We start from the raw sequence: 13,338 nt of genomic DNA, 5'->3' as shown, positions 1-13,338 counted from the left end.
TAGAGGAGAACTTATCACTTATTGAGAGCTCTGATATAGTGGGAGTCACATTAAAACATTTTACACTCACAGTCTTCTTACACATGTCGTAGGAGGTAGATATCAGTGTCTCCATTTTATAGATCAAGAAAACAAGGCTCAGAGAAGCACTTTACCTGCCTAAGCTTACTGAGCTGGTTAAGTGGCAGGTTGCAACCCCAGCTGAGGCCTCCCTTGCCAAAGCTCAGGCTTCAAATCACTGTGTTACTTGGTCAATGAAATGGGTCAGCCATGCCAGACCCGTCTTAATTTGTTTTTATTTGTTTATTGAGCCTTTTCTAGGTCTAGCAGAGAGAGATGATCTTTGCATCATACACGCTTGTAGAGATTTGGGAGTGAGTTCACCACATGAAAATGCACCACGAGAAAAAGTGATACTCTGTTTTTACTGAACTGATCATAAACTAAAACAAGCCACAAAAATAAGAGATTGAGAGGATCAAAGGGAGGAACAGCAGAAGAAAGGGCTCACAGTTCCATTTGTGTTCATGGGTGAAGGCCCCACTTTTTCTAATAAGATAATATTTTGGTGGCTATGGGGAGTGGCTTAGAACTGCTGTGAAATGAACTCAGGTTAACATTATCTAAAGCTATGAATGGAAATCCATTTTCTGGTGTGAGTTGCTACACTTGATTTAAGACAGTAGACTGACTACATGTCTGTCAAATTCAAGGGAAGATGACAAGAACCATAGAAACTTGATGTGTCCTGAGCTATGTTCCAGGATAATAGTCTTTGGGGGAAGCAAGAAGCCTAGTGGTTAAGAGCTTGCATTGTGGAATCAGTCAGATCTGGATTCGTGTCCTGGCTTACAAGCTTTTGTGACCTCATCTTTATAAGCCTGTTTCTTTGTATGTAAAACCAGGAGAGTAATAGTTCTAAGTCATATAATGAGGAGTAATGAGATAAATCACATAAATTCTTGGCCTGGTACATCGCATACAGTGATACTACATAAATAGTACCAGCTGTTATTCCTGAGACATGATATTATTGGTGTGAACGGAATAATTTTTATATGCGTCTTGGAGGGTGTTTTAGAATTTAGATCCTCGGAGACAAAGCCTGCTATTAATATTTTTGCTTCCAGAAATTCAGGACGGCATGTACCTGAGTGGTAGATTGAAGGGGACACCATCAGTTACATCCCTACTTTTGTGCTTACAGCTTTCACATAGGCCATTTCAATACCTACCTGTAGGTATGTCCATAGGTGCTAAAGCTTGTTGCTAGAATTTTGATTTATTCCAATGTGATTGCTTATGAAGTTCTAAAAATAAATATTTTGAATTATTCTGATCATATACAGGGACTGGATAAAGAACAATTTAGGGGAAAAAAATTTCAATCATTTCTCCTAAATTTTACGATTAGTCACAATTAATTTTCTCTTGGATTTACTTGAAAGTCAAATTGGGCTTTGCCTAGAAGTGGACAAGCTCCTAACAATATCACCAATTCAGAATTTTATCCAGGGCTTTTGAGGCCTATGGGAATTTGGTCAGAATTGATCTATTGTGATTATTAGGTTTGGTTATAACTATAAAATGTGGCTAGAGGGACAGCCTGAGTGGAAAGAACCCACATTAGGGGCTGAGCACCCTGAGCTCTCATCTCAGTAATTTTTTTGTTTGTTTTTTTGGCCATACCACGTGGCTTGTGGGATTGAACCCGGGCCCCGGCAATGAAAGCGCTGTCCTAACCAGTGTACCTCCAGGGAATTCCCGAATCTCAGTTCTTTTATGTTGAATATGTGATCTTGGGCAAGCCCCTCCACTCTCAGAGCCTCATTAAACTCGTCTGTAAACTGGGCATGATTGTATCCACATATGTCACATAATTTGCAGGGTTGTCTTGAGATTCAAATGAGAACATCTTTACCCCTGCTGTAAAAATCCTCTTTTCTCCCCCATTTTCTGTTCTCATTGCTTGCCCACCTAGTTGCCCAAGCAGCTAGTTGCTGTTACTGTCATATTAGATATAATGGATTCTATCACCGCTGTATCTAAAATCTTCCTCCTTTGTGCCATTGCCTTGTTTAGACTTTTGTCACCTCTCATGTGAAATATTTTCAGTCATCCTGCATCATAATCTTTCTCCTGCCACCTGCTTCTCCAAAGCTAACATTGTGCCATTTCCTCATCTACAAGCCTCCAGAGACTCCCCCTGCTCAGCCTGTAGGAAGAACAGACTGCATAGCATAGCTCATGTATACCGTCAAGATGCCACTAACCTGATTTCCCACCAGTCGCCTTCCTCCCTCTACCTACATCCACTCTGTGCTCCAAACCATGCAACTAATTGTTCTGAAACATTAAACATTGCTCAAACTTCACCAAAATATTCCCAAGGGTGGGAGCAACCTAATTAGTACCATCAGCACTTCAAGTCTGACAAAGCAACTTCTTATGTTACTTTTACAATTCATGAAAAGTAATACACAGTTTACTCCATATACCTGTGTTTCTGCTCTTTTTAAAAATGCCATAAAAATCGCTTTACCTGTGAAATTATTAACCTCCCCTGTGCACATGAGAGTAGTCCTCAAGGGAGGTGTGCCATGTTAATCTGGGGCTTTGCTGGCCCCTGCACACAATGATGGTGACCTCAGAGTCCTGCAGTGTGACACTACCTTGCTTTTGCTATGCGATTTCTCTCGGCTAGCCTGCGCTACTCTCTTCTGCTTTAGGAAATCTTTCAAATTCCAGCTGGAAAGTCACTGCTGGTGAAGAACCCTGACCTTCTGATTAAAGTAGTTGCTTCTTCTGCTTTTAGTAGCCTTTTGGACACACCCCTGTCACAGCACTTATCACAGCCTGTTGTCAGTGTTATCTGCCAGTTCTTGTCCCTTACTGAACTGCCCAGATAGCAGAAGCCATCTCTTATCTCTGTGTTCTCAGCATTCAGCACAATGTATATCTTCCATGTTGTTGTTACTCTAACTTTGGCCCAGTTGAGCTTTGGGGCTGGATATTCTTAGTGGTGGGGGAATGTCCTGTGGTCCTGTGTATTGTGGGATGTTTAGCAGCATCCCTGATCTCTATCCACTAGACGCCAGTAGCATCCCCCCTACCCAAACCCCCCGCCCTGTGACAACCAAAATGTCTCCAGACATTGCCAAGGGTCCTTGGATGGGAGGAAAATCACTCTTGGTTGAGAGCCACTGCTCTCTAATGTATTAATTTAATAAATTCAATATTAAAATGTTTTAGAAAGTTTTGTAAAATGTAAAGTTTTATTATTTCCAGTGTTCTTGGCAGCTCTAAAATGTTTTGAACGAGAAACAGTGAATACAGTACTTTGGTGGTTGATGCCCAGTACATTTTCAATCAAACGGGGGCTCAGTTCTGTTGCTTAGATATGGAGGAGATTTGATTGAGGCTTCCGGTATGCTGTGTGATTACGGAACATCTCACTGGGGGAGTCCTTCTCAGCCAGCGTGGGCATGTAATGTGGGCACCTGAATTAATCCTATGGCTGTTACCCTGAAACGTTCCGGATTATTCACTTAAATTGCATAGCTGGATTGCATTTTGGTGTGGAGATAAGCTCACTCATTTTGTTGGTGGTTGTCATAGAATAGGTGCGTACATTTTTGTTCAATCTGTGCAGTGTGAAAAAGAATGAATTTTTGTTCTGAGACAGTGAAACAGTAATTTAAAAATGTATTTTACCAGCTTTAGTGGGGTCCCAGTTAGGAGTCAGGTACTTTACAATGGGCTGGGGGTACAGTGGTAAGGATGAGAGAGATGAAGCTTTCAGTATAGGAAGAAGAGAGTGGAGCACCAAATACTACTTACTTTAAAGCAGAATGGTAGATTATTGGGCTATCTAAAATATTCTCAGTTCATGAGTAAAAGATGCCTGCTTTTAACATAATTCTCCCTTACTACCCCCAAGCCAAACCATATTAGGTATTTCCTCACTTAAGTTGGGCAATTGCATAAAAGAATGATTCAGTGGCTAGTATATATTTTCTTGAACATCCCAGTGGTCTACATTTCAAAAGAGCAGCCTTGAAGACAGAAGGAAAGAGTGGAAAAGTCCATAAAAGGGCAACAATTGTAGGCTGAGGCATATATATTTAAAGGGAGGGAAGTCATGATTTAGCTGTATTCTGTCTGGCCAGGTGCTTGGAAAGTATAGGTTGTGTTTGTGTGTCTGTGTATTTATTTTTGATTTCACCTTTCAAAATGTGTTTAAGTGCTGACAGCCTCTTCCTTTTCCTCTGATGTCCCCCTGAGTCACCACTTCCAGCCTATAGTCTGTCCCAAGCATCCTAATTTCCTATACTTTAGACCCAGGTCTCCCTTATTAAAATGATCTCTAACTGTTCCAATTTGAAAACATTATGAACACATCTTTCTGTGGCTCACTAATTTTTTTTACTGAAGGAAGAGTTAAAAGACAAAACCCCAGGTCCTCAGGGTTTCAATCCATTAAACTAAGAAGAGCTAACAGTGCCAGCCTTGATCACCTCATAGGTTATTAGGATGATCCAATAGAATGGCAATTTGCAAATGTAGGCGCACCTTCCAGCGTCCCCCTGCCTCCCCTCCTAACTTTATCTCTGCGACACTAGACATGCTTTTAAAAATTTTTTTTGTGGTAAAAATACATAACATGAAATTTATCATTTTAACAAGTTTTAAGTTTACAGTTTTTAAGTTTACAATTCAGTGGTATTAATTACATTTACATGTTGTACGACCATCACCCCCCCTGCCCCCACCCCGATCTATTTCCAAAACTTTTCATCGCCCCAGACAAAAGGTCTGTAACCATTCAGCAATAATTACCCATTCTTCTCTCCCCCAACAGCCCCTGGTAACCTCTATTCTGTGTTGCGTCTCTATGAATTTGCTTATTCTAGATGTCTCATAGAAGTAGAATCATAGAATATTTGTCCTTTTGTGCTGGCTCATTTCACTTAGCATACAGATACGTTTCTAAAACAGCTCTGTCCCATGCCCCTAGTTGAGGTTTTATTGCCATATATTTGAGGAGCAAGATGACTGATGGGAGTTTTTGAACTGTGAAAAGGTTACTAGATTTCCAGTATGATGGTGATGTAGTGTTTATATAGTCTTTTAAAGACAGAGATTGTAAGATAATGATTTCTGTCATCCTAGGCAAGTCTTGCCCATTTGGGGATCATTAAAGGAACAACTTAAATGTACAATATGCCAAAATAATGAGGCAGTGAAATCAAGCAGCCACTTGGGTCAATAGAAAAGAACAAATTGATCATGCGCTCATCTACAGACAAGTGGCTGATCGACTGCCTGGACCAGTATTGTCTTAACCAGTTGCCGACTGTTCATTTCGTTTAATCTTAAATTCACGGATGTAGTGGGGATGCATCCTGTCCCGTGTGAACGAGGTGCCAGCTGTCCATTTCAGTTATTTTCATGCAAGGTTGTTTTAGATCATGGCCCAACCTCATGAACTCTCGTCAAAGAGGGCTCACAGGTGACAACTTCTAAATAATTTCCAGTGGGTGATTGAGACGACCATCTGAAATGATTGCCTGGAGAGGAGAGAGCTGGTGTCCACTGGCTCCACCTCTTCTGTGCTAGGCCTTCTATGCACACCAACTCTGAATCCTTACAGCCTCTGAGGCAGGTATCAGTATTCCCCTTTCACAGACGAGGGTGCCCCTGTCAGACAAGCAAACCATTCGTCAGTCCCCTAGGGGAGGAGCTCTCGAATCAGCCCAGAGGAAGTGTTTCTTTCAACCAGAATGGCAAAAGCTTTCCATTCTGATAGTATAACTCAGAAATGGGGATGGAAAGGGACAGTAGAAAGTGGCCAAGTACCATTAATTTCTCATGATAAAGTAATTCCTCCAAATTATTTTTTTCCCTTTCCTATAACCTTAATTGGAGTATCATTATGATCTCATGTTTAATATGTTATTTAACGTATTACCAAGCAGAATGACAAGGCTGAAAACAAGCAAAGAATGCATATATCATTCATTGCCTGCATCATGCTCTGTCCTCTGTGTTCAGGTGGGAAGGGGGGCCGTGAGATGCCAGCTTCTCCCCCTTCTTCTTGCTCAGACAAGGCATTCTCACCTATGGACCATGTAACTATTCACTTTGGTTTTAAAATGTTCTTTTTTACAGTGAGTGTATTATGCATCTGAAGTTTAGCTACTCTTAGTATAATTTTGCTGTTCAAACAAATCTCACTAAGCCAAAGGAAAAGTGGTGAGAGATACACAATTATTTTATCTTTCTTTTTTTGGGGGGAGGAAAAGGGGATGCTCAGATCTCTGTCTTTCCAAGTATATTGTACAAATCATCTTAACCTGTGTTTATTGTTTTGCTTTTTCTATTAAGTTTTAAATTGCCTTTAGGTTCCTTAGCTTTCTCTGATTCTACACTTCTTAACTCATATAAGGGGCTGAAACTTCTTGTTTTATTTTTTGTCACCTTGTTTCTTGCTTTGTCTAAAGCATTGGTTGCAGAATCCACTTGGAGCTTGTGCTAGCTGATGGAGATGGTGATGAACATTTCCCATGAAACAGTGTGGCCTGGTGGTAGCGTCTCTTTGTGGTGCTTCCTGATGCTATTTGACTTTGGGCAAGACGCTTCTTCATTCTGAGTTTCTGAGCCCTTGGTTTGAAAAATGCAACCATACTTATAATCACAGGTGACATCTCTTCTCTGGGCTAGTCAGAAACAAACAAGTGAGTTTAAAATTTGTCTCAGGAAGCTAACAGAAAATTTATTTTTCTTAGCTATAATTTCTACTTAGCTGTAATAAGTATTAGTAACAATACTATAATATTCTCTTGCAGTTGGCTTAGAGCAAATTCAAATGAGCTAATAAGCTTTGCAGTAACTAATTCTGATATATTTTGATTCCTCAAAACCTTATTTTATTAAAAAATAACTTTTAAATATAAGTGGCAGATGTGTCAGAGTGACTGCAAATGAGGAAACTTAGATTTTTATCCCCCATCTACATTCTTCATATTTAGAATTTCATGATTGATTACAAAGAAGCCTGAAACTTTCAAAAATTTTTCTGTAGTTAAGAAGACATGTTAAACCTTCCTATTTATTTTAATACGTACTATTTTTCATAAAATAGCTTTGTCTACAGTCACTGTCTGTGTGCTGTTTATGGCTGTGACTAAGTATGAGAGGGGCTGCCTCGATTGCCCATCGCACACATCATCCTCCTTTCTTTCTCACATCCCACCACCATGAGAAGTGAAGCGTGCTTCCCAAATGCAAAGTCATTTTAATATTATTAGTCATTTAATATTAGCCTATTTAATTATAATATAAATATTAATATTTAATAAAACATAGTCCCTTTGTTTAAGTGTTAAAAATAACAGCACACATATCTTCTGGGTTATTTGAATCCATATTACTTTATATTAACATGGATACTGAGGAGGTGGCTGTATTCTGGATTGAAAAAGTGACTCATATCATGTTCATTTATCAAAAAGATGGAGGTATTCTAAAAGGCCAATTGTATGGTTGCTCTTGAATGATTGGAAAACATAAAAGAGCAATGTAGACTACAAAATTATATACATATTTTAAAAAGCAGTGAATGGAAATTAGATATTTTTTGGCAGGGTGGTGGGTGGGAGAGATTTTAATTATTACTCATCCCATTTTGCAGCAACTGTATCTCATCAGGTCTAAGATGCTACTGATTGTAAGATGCATCCCAATTTCAGTGATATTAAAGTACAGTCATCCCTTGGTATCCCAGGAGATTGGTTTCAGGACCTCCATGCGGATACCAAAATCCTCAGATTCCCAAGTCCCTTGTATAAAATGACATAGCACCTGCATATAACCTACGCACATCCTCCCATATACTTTAAGTCATCTCTAGATTAAATGCTATGATAATAGTTGCTGGGGTGTGTGTAGAAAATTCAAGTTTTGCTTTTTGGAACTTTCTGGAATTTTTTTTCCCAAATATTTTCAATCCACAGTTGTTTGAATCCCTGGATGAGGAACCATCCAGGGATACGGATACGGAGGGATGACTGTATTTTTAAAACGTGGCTGTAGAATGGATGCGATGTGGTAGATACAGATTCTCTGTGCTCCAGGACCTCTGGAGAACACTATTACTTGTAGAGTAAAAGTCAGCATGTGCGGGGTCTGTGTTAGTCCCTTTCAATTTTGTTTATAATGAATTAAGTTTTGATGTTTTGAAAGTAAATTGACATAACATTAAGATGACCTTGCAGTGTGCGTCCAGAGTATTCTAGCGAGGCCTAGTGGTTCAGACTCAGGCTTTGAGAATACAGCAGTCTAATTTAGGGTTAGAAAATGTTCATAATTGAAACTGTAATGGTAAGACATAACATGACCTTTCATCTTAAATATCCCCAAGATGTACCTCTTCTGTTTTTAAAGCTCTCTCAGGTTGAATTATAAAAATTTGTATCCGTAGAGCTACTTTAAGTGTCAACTAACTGTAAAGACCTGCAGGGAGTTAATATGAATAAAAGGTGCCACAAATTTGAAGAGGCATTTCTGGTGACTAAAGTTTCTCATGTTATAGGAAACTGTCTTTATTTGCTACCCAGATCCTTTGCTCAGTTCATAGCTTAAACCTATTTATTTTTTGTTCTGTTGTCAGCAGAGTTAGAAACTCACTTAGAAAATATGGGGAAGAGAGCAAACCTGACTGAGTCTTTGGGTAGCCAACTCCTTTATTTTCCAATTACCTTTAAATTATTATTATTATTTTATTATATAAGTTTCAGATGTACAGCATTTACTGTTTGACATCTGTGTATACTACAAAGTGATCACCACCACAAGTATAGTTACCATCCAACACCATACAGTTGAGCCCCTTCACCAATTTCAGCTACCCCAAAACCCTCCTCCCCTCTGGTAACCACTAATATGGTCTCTGTATCTATTAGTTTGTTTTCATTTTATTTTTTTAAGATACCACATGAGTGAAATCATACAGCATTTGTGTTTCTCTGATTTATTTCACTTAGCATAATGCCTTCAAGGTCCATCCATGTTGTTGCAAATGTCAGGATTTCATTCTTTTTTATGGCTGAGTAGTATTCCTCGGTGTATATATACCACATATGCCAACTCCATTTTATTTATCATTATTTTTTTATTTTTATTTTTTTAACATCTTTATTGGAGTATAATTGCTTTACAATGGTGTGTTAGTTTCTGCTTTATAACAAAGTGAATCAGTTATACATATACATATGTCCCCATATCTCTTCCCTCTTGCATCTCCCTCCCTCCCACCCTCCCTATCCAACCCCTCTAGGTGGTCACAACCACCTAGCTGATCTCCCTGTGCTATGCGGCTACTTCCCACTAGCTATCTATTTTACGTTTGGTAGTGTATATATGTCCATGCCACTCTCTCACTTTGTCACAGCTTACCCTTCCCCCTCCCCATATCCTCAAGTCCATGCTCTAGTAGGTCTGTGTCTTTATTCCTGTCTTACCCCTAGGTTCTTCATGACCTTTTCTTTTTTTTTTCTTAGATTCCATATATATGTGTTAGCAGACAGTATTTGTTTTTCTCTTTCTGACTTACTTCACTCCGTATGTCAGACTCTAGGTCCATCCACCTCACTACAAATAACTCAATTTCGTTTCTTTTTATGGCTGAGTAATATTCCATTGTATATATGTGCCACATCTTCTTTATCCATTCATCTGTTGATGGACACTTAGGTTGCTTCCATGTCCTGGCTATTGTAAATAGAGCTGCAATGAACATTTTGGTACATGACTCTTTTTGAATTATGGTTTTCTCAGGGTATATGCCCAGTAGTGGGATGGCTGGGTCATATGGTAGTTCTATGTTTACTTTTTTAAGGAACCTCCATACTGTTCTCCATAATGGCTGTATCAATTTACATTCCCACCAACATTGCAAGAGGGTCCCCTTTTCTCCACACCCTCTCCAGCATTTATTGTTTGTAGATTTTTTGATGATGGCCATTCTGACCGGTGTGAGATGATATCTCATTGTACTTTTGATTTGCATTTCTCTAATGATTAATTATGTTGAGAATTCTTTCATGTGTCTGTTGGCAATCTGTATATCTTCTTTGGAGAAATGTCTATTTAGGTCTTCTGCCCATTTTTGGATTGGGTTGTTTGTTTTTTTGTTATTGAGCTGCATGAGCTGCTTGTAAATTTTGGAGATTAATTCTTTGTCAGTTGCTTCATTTGCAAATATTTTCTCCCATTCTGAGGGTTGTCTTTTGGTCTTATTTATGGTTTCCTTTGCTGTGCAAAAGCTTTGAAGTTTCATTAGGTCCCATTTGTTTATTTTTGTTTTTATTTCCATTTCTCTAGGAGGTGGGTCAAAAAGGATCTTGCTGTGATTTATGTCATAGAGTGTTCTGCCTATGTTTTCCTCTAAGAGTTTGATAGTGTCTGGCCTTACATTTAGGTCCTTAATCCATTTTGAGTTTATGTTTGTGTATGGTGTTAGGGAGTGTTCTAATTTCATTCTTTTACACGTAGCTGTCCAGTTTTCCCAGCACCTCTTATTGAAGAGGGTGTCTTTTCTCCACTGTATATTCTTGCCTCCTTTATCAAAGATAAGGTGACCATATGTGTGTGGGTTTATCTCTGGGCTTTCTATCCTGTTCTGTTGATCTATATTTCTGTTTTTGTGCCAGTACCATATTGTCTTGATTACTGTAGCTTTGTAGTGTAGTCTGAAGCCAGGGAGCCTGATTCCTCCAGCTCCGTTTTTCTTTCTCAAGATTGCTTTGGTAATTTGGGGTCTTCTGTGTTTCCATACAAATTGTGAATTTTTTTGTTCTAGTTCTGTGAAAAATGCCAGTGGTAGTTTGATAGAGATTGCATTGAATCTGTAGATTGCTTTGGGTAGTAGAGTCATTTTCACAATGTTGATTCTTCCAATCCAAGAACATGGTATATCTCTCCATCTATTTGTATCATCTTTAATTTCTTTCATCAGTGTCTTATAGTTTTCTGCATACTGGTCTTTTGTATCCTTAGGTAGGTTTATTCCTAGAGGTTTTATTCTTTTTGTTGCAATGGTAAATGGGAGTGTTTTCTTAATTTCACTTTCAGATTTTTCATCACTCGTGTATAAGAATGCCAGAGATTTCTGTGCATTAATTTTGTATCCTGCTACTTTACCAAATTCATTGATTAGCTCTAGTAGTTTTCTGGTAGCATCTTTAGGTATATCTGTGTATAGTATCATGTCATCTGCAAACAGTGACAGCTTTACTTCTTCTTTTCCGATTTGGATTCCTTTTATTTCTTTTTCTTTTCTGATTGCTGTGGCTAAAACTTCCAAAACTATGTTGAATAAGAGTGGTTACCAACTCCTTTTTAAATGAGTGTGAACCGACTCTAGTGTAAGACCATCTGGTGATGAAACCAGCAGAAGCCCAGATACTCATTTTCTTGCCACATAGATTGACACTCGCCACTAACACAAGAGTGTTAATGAAGATGCATCTGGAGCAAAGACAAAGTAGGAAGTCCAGGGACTGGGGGAAATGTGGATTATCTGAGACCAGAGTAATATGGATTTGTGTCCTGGTCTTATGGGCCAGGAAGAGTTGAGGGGCAGCTCCAGGCAGTACTAAAAACACTTCCCATTTTAATCTGCTTTCTAGATCACTTTGTGATGGAAGGTTTAGCTCTGGCTTCTGCCATGGCTATGTATCTTATGCCTTTCCAGAGGGTAACATTCATACAAACAACGTAGAAAGATGACAAGTACATTTGCAGTTATTCACATAAACCAGAGTAGCTGGTGCATCTGTTATTAGGCTGCTTTCATGTTAAATTTTTCATTATTTTGACATTTCAGTTTGGCATTTTTAAATTTCATCTTTGTCCCTTTTCATCTGTTATATTTCAGTGACTCAGATATCCCACATCAGAACTGTGTTAGACACAAGGGAGAGAAAAAAAAAGAAACAGACACGGTCCTCGAGGATCTCACAAACTGGGACAGAGAGAAAAGCTCAGCCCAGAGAGGGAAGGAACTAGCCCAGCTAGCCAAGAGTCTTCTTTACTCCTCTGTTAATAACATACAAAAGCAGAACCCTGCCTCAGGAAGATTAGGATTCCATTGAGCCTCTAAGGCAGCAGGCAAGGCTCCAAGTTCTGTGATACACTCAGGTGATACTGGCTCTTTGTGTTCTAGGGCTGTGTTCAGATCCTCAGATTAAAAGAGTTCTCTTTACTATCTCCCCTTAGAGAACCGAGTTGTCATTTAGAGATCAGCAACTGCAGGGAGGATAGCCATCTGCTATATAGAAAGAACCAGAGGTTTCTGTGAATTGAATTAGGACCTCCCTCCCCCATCAGTACTGCATAGTGATTAAAAAAGAGGGAGTCTGTGGGCTTACAGAGGAAACTGTCTTAAATGGGAGTCTATGCAGGACTGTCTACTGGCATTTGAACCTAAATAACTTGTCAATGCCTTGATTTATTGTTTTCCTTTTTATCTTGACTAGTTTGTCGAAATGACATTAGAAGTTCCAAGATTTCCCTCAACTGTTCCGTATCTGGGGAAAACTTTTAAGAAAGATGAGATTTCAAGGCAGGATATAAAGCCTTACGTAGGTCATTTGGATCTCTTGACTCGTTTATGTCCATTTGTTTTTAGACAGAATTTGCAGAAATAAAATCTATGTATAAAACATACACATGTACTGTCACAGTCATTCAGGTATAAGTTAACATCTGCCACGAATGTTGGTCCAAACATGCCATATTGACTGAAAACATATCTCTGTATGAAATTGAATTCAAGGTGTGCAGTTATAATTTTTAATTTTTCAGTGGTAAGTTAGGTTATGCTCCCTTTCTCTTTCCTGTTAACTGCAATTTCAAACAAATCAGCTAAAGGGTTGAGCTGAGGAGAGAGAGGAATATGAAGAGCAAGAAGGAATCAGGTACTTAAACACTCAAAGTTTTAGCTTTGATGCATTTTTGCTTGAAACACAGAACAAGTGTTATGTTTAGTTTCCCCTGCTCTAAAATAGCACTGTTAATTTTTTCATTTGGTGATTTTCACACAAGTGCTAATGACACGTTTCTATAAATTATATTAATTTAACTTATCTCCCTAAATGTTGTTCTGTCGCGTGTAGCACGGATGTTCTCAGACTCTTGGCTGTGTAAGCTTGTTGCAGTTGGAAGCGGAACAGAAACATCTGAGAGGCATTATTTGGATTACAGATGCAGGAGCATCTGATCTCACCTTTTGCTCGGGTTCCTAAATCACACGTGTTCTTTCCCTTTGCATTCAAT

At 38.9% G+C, this 13,338-nt stretch overlaps 1 protein-coding gene across 1 annotated transcript in view; it reads left to right on the top strand.

The window, feature by feature from the left end:
• The window catches only part of SATB2 (SATB homeobox 2), a 190,454-nt gene that overhangs the window by 74,565 nt on the left and 102,551 nt on the right, over positions 1-13,338 (top strand). The gene's annotated exons all lie outside the window — the stretch shown is intronic.

The sequence above is a fragment of the Stenella coeruleoalba genome (assembly GCF_951394435.1).
Source record: "Stenella coeruleoalba genome assembly, chromosome: 6".
NCBI classification, from domain to species: domain Eukaryota; kingdom Metazoa; phylum Chordata; class Mammalia; order Artiodactyla; family Delphinidae; genus Stenella; species Stenella coeruleoalba.
This window is presented reverse-complemented; position numbering and strand designations above follow the sequence as displayed.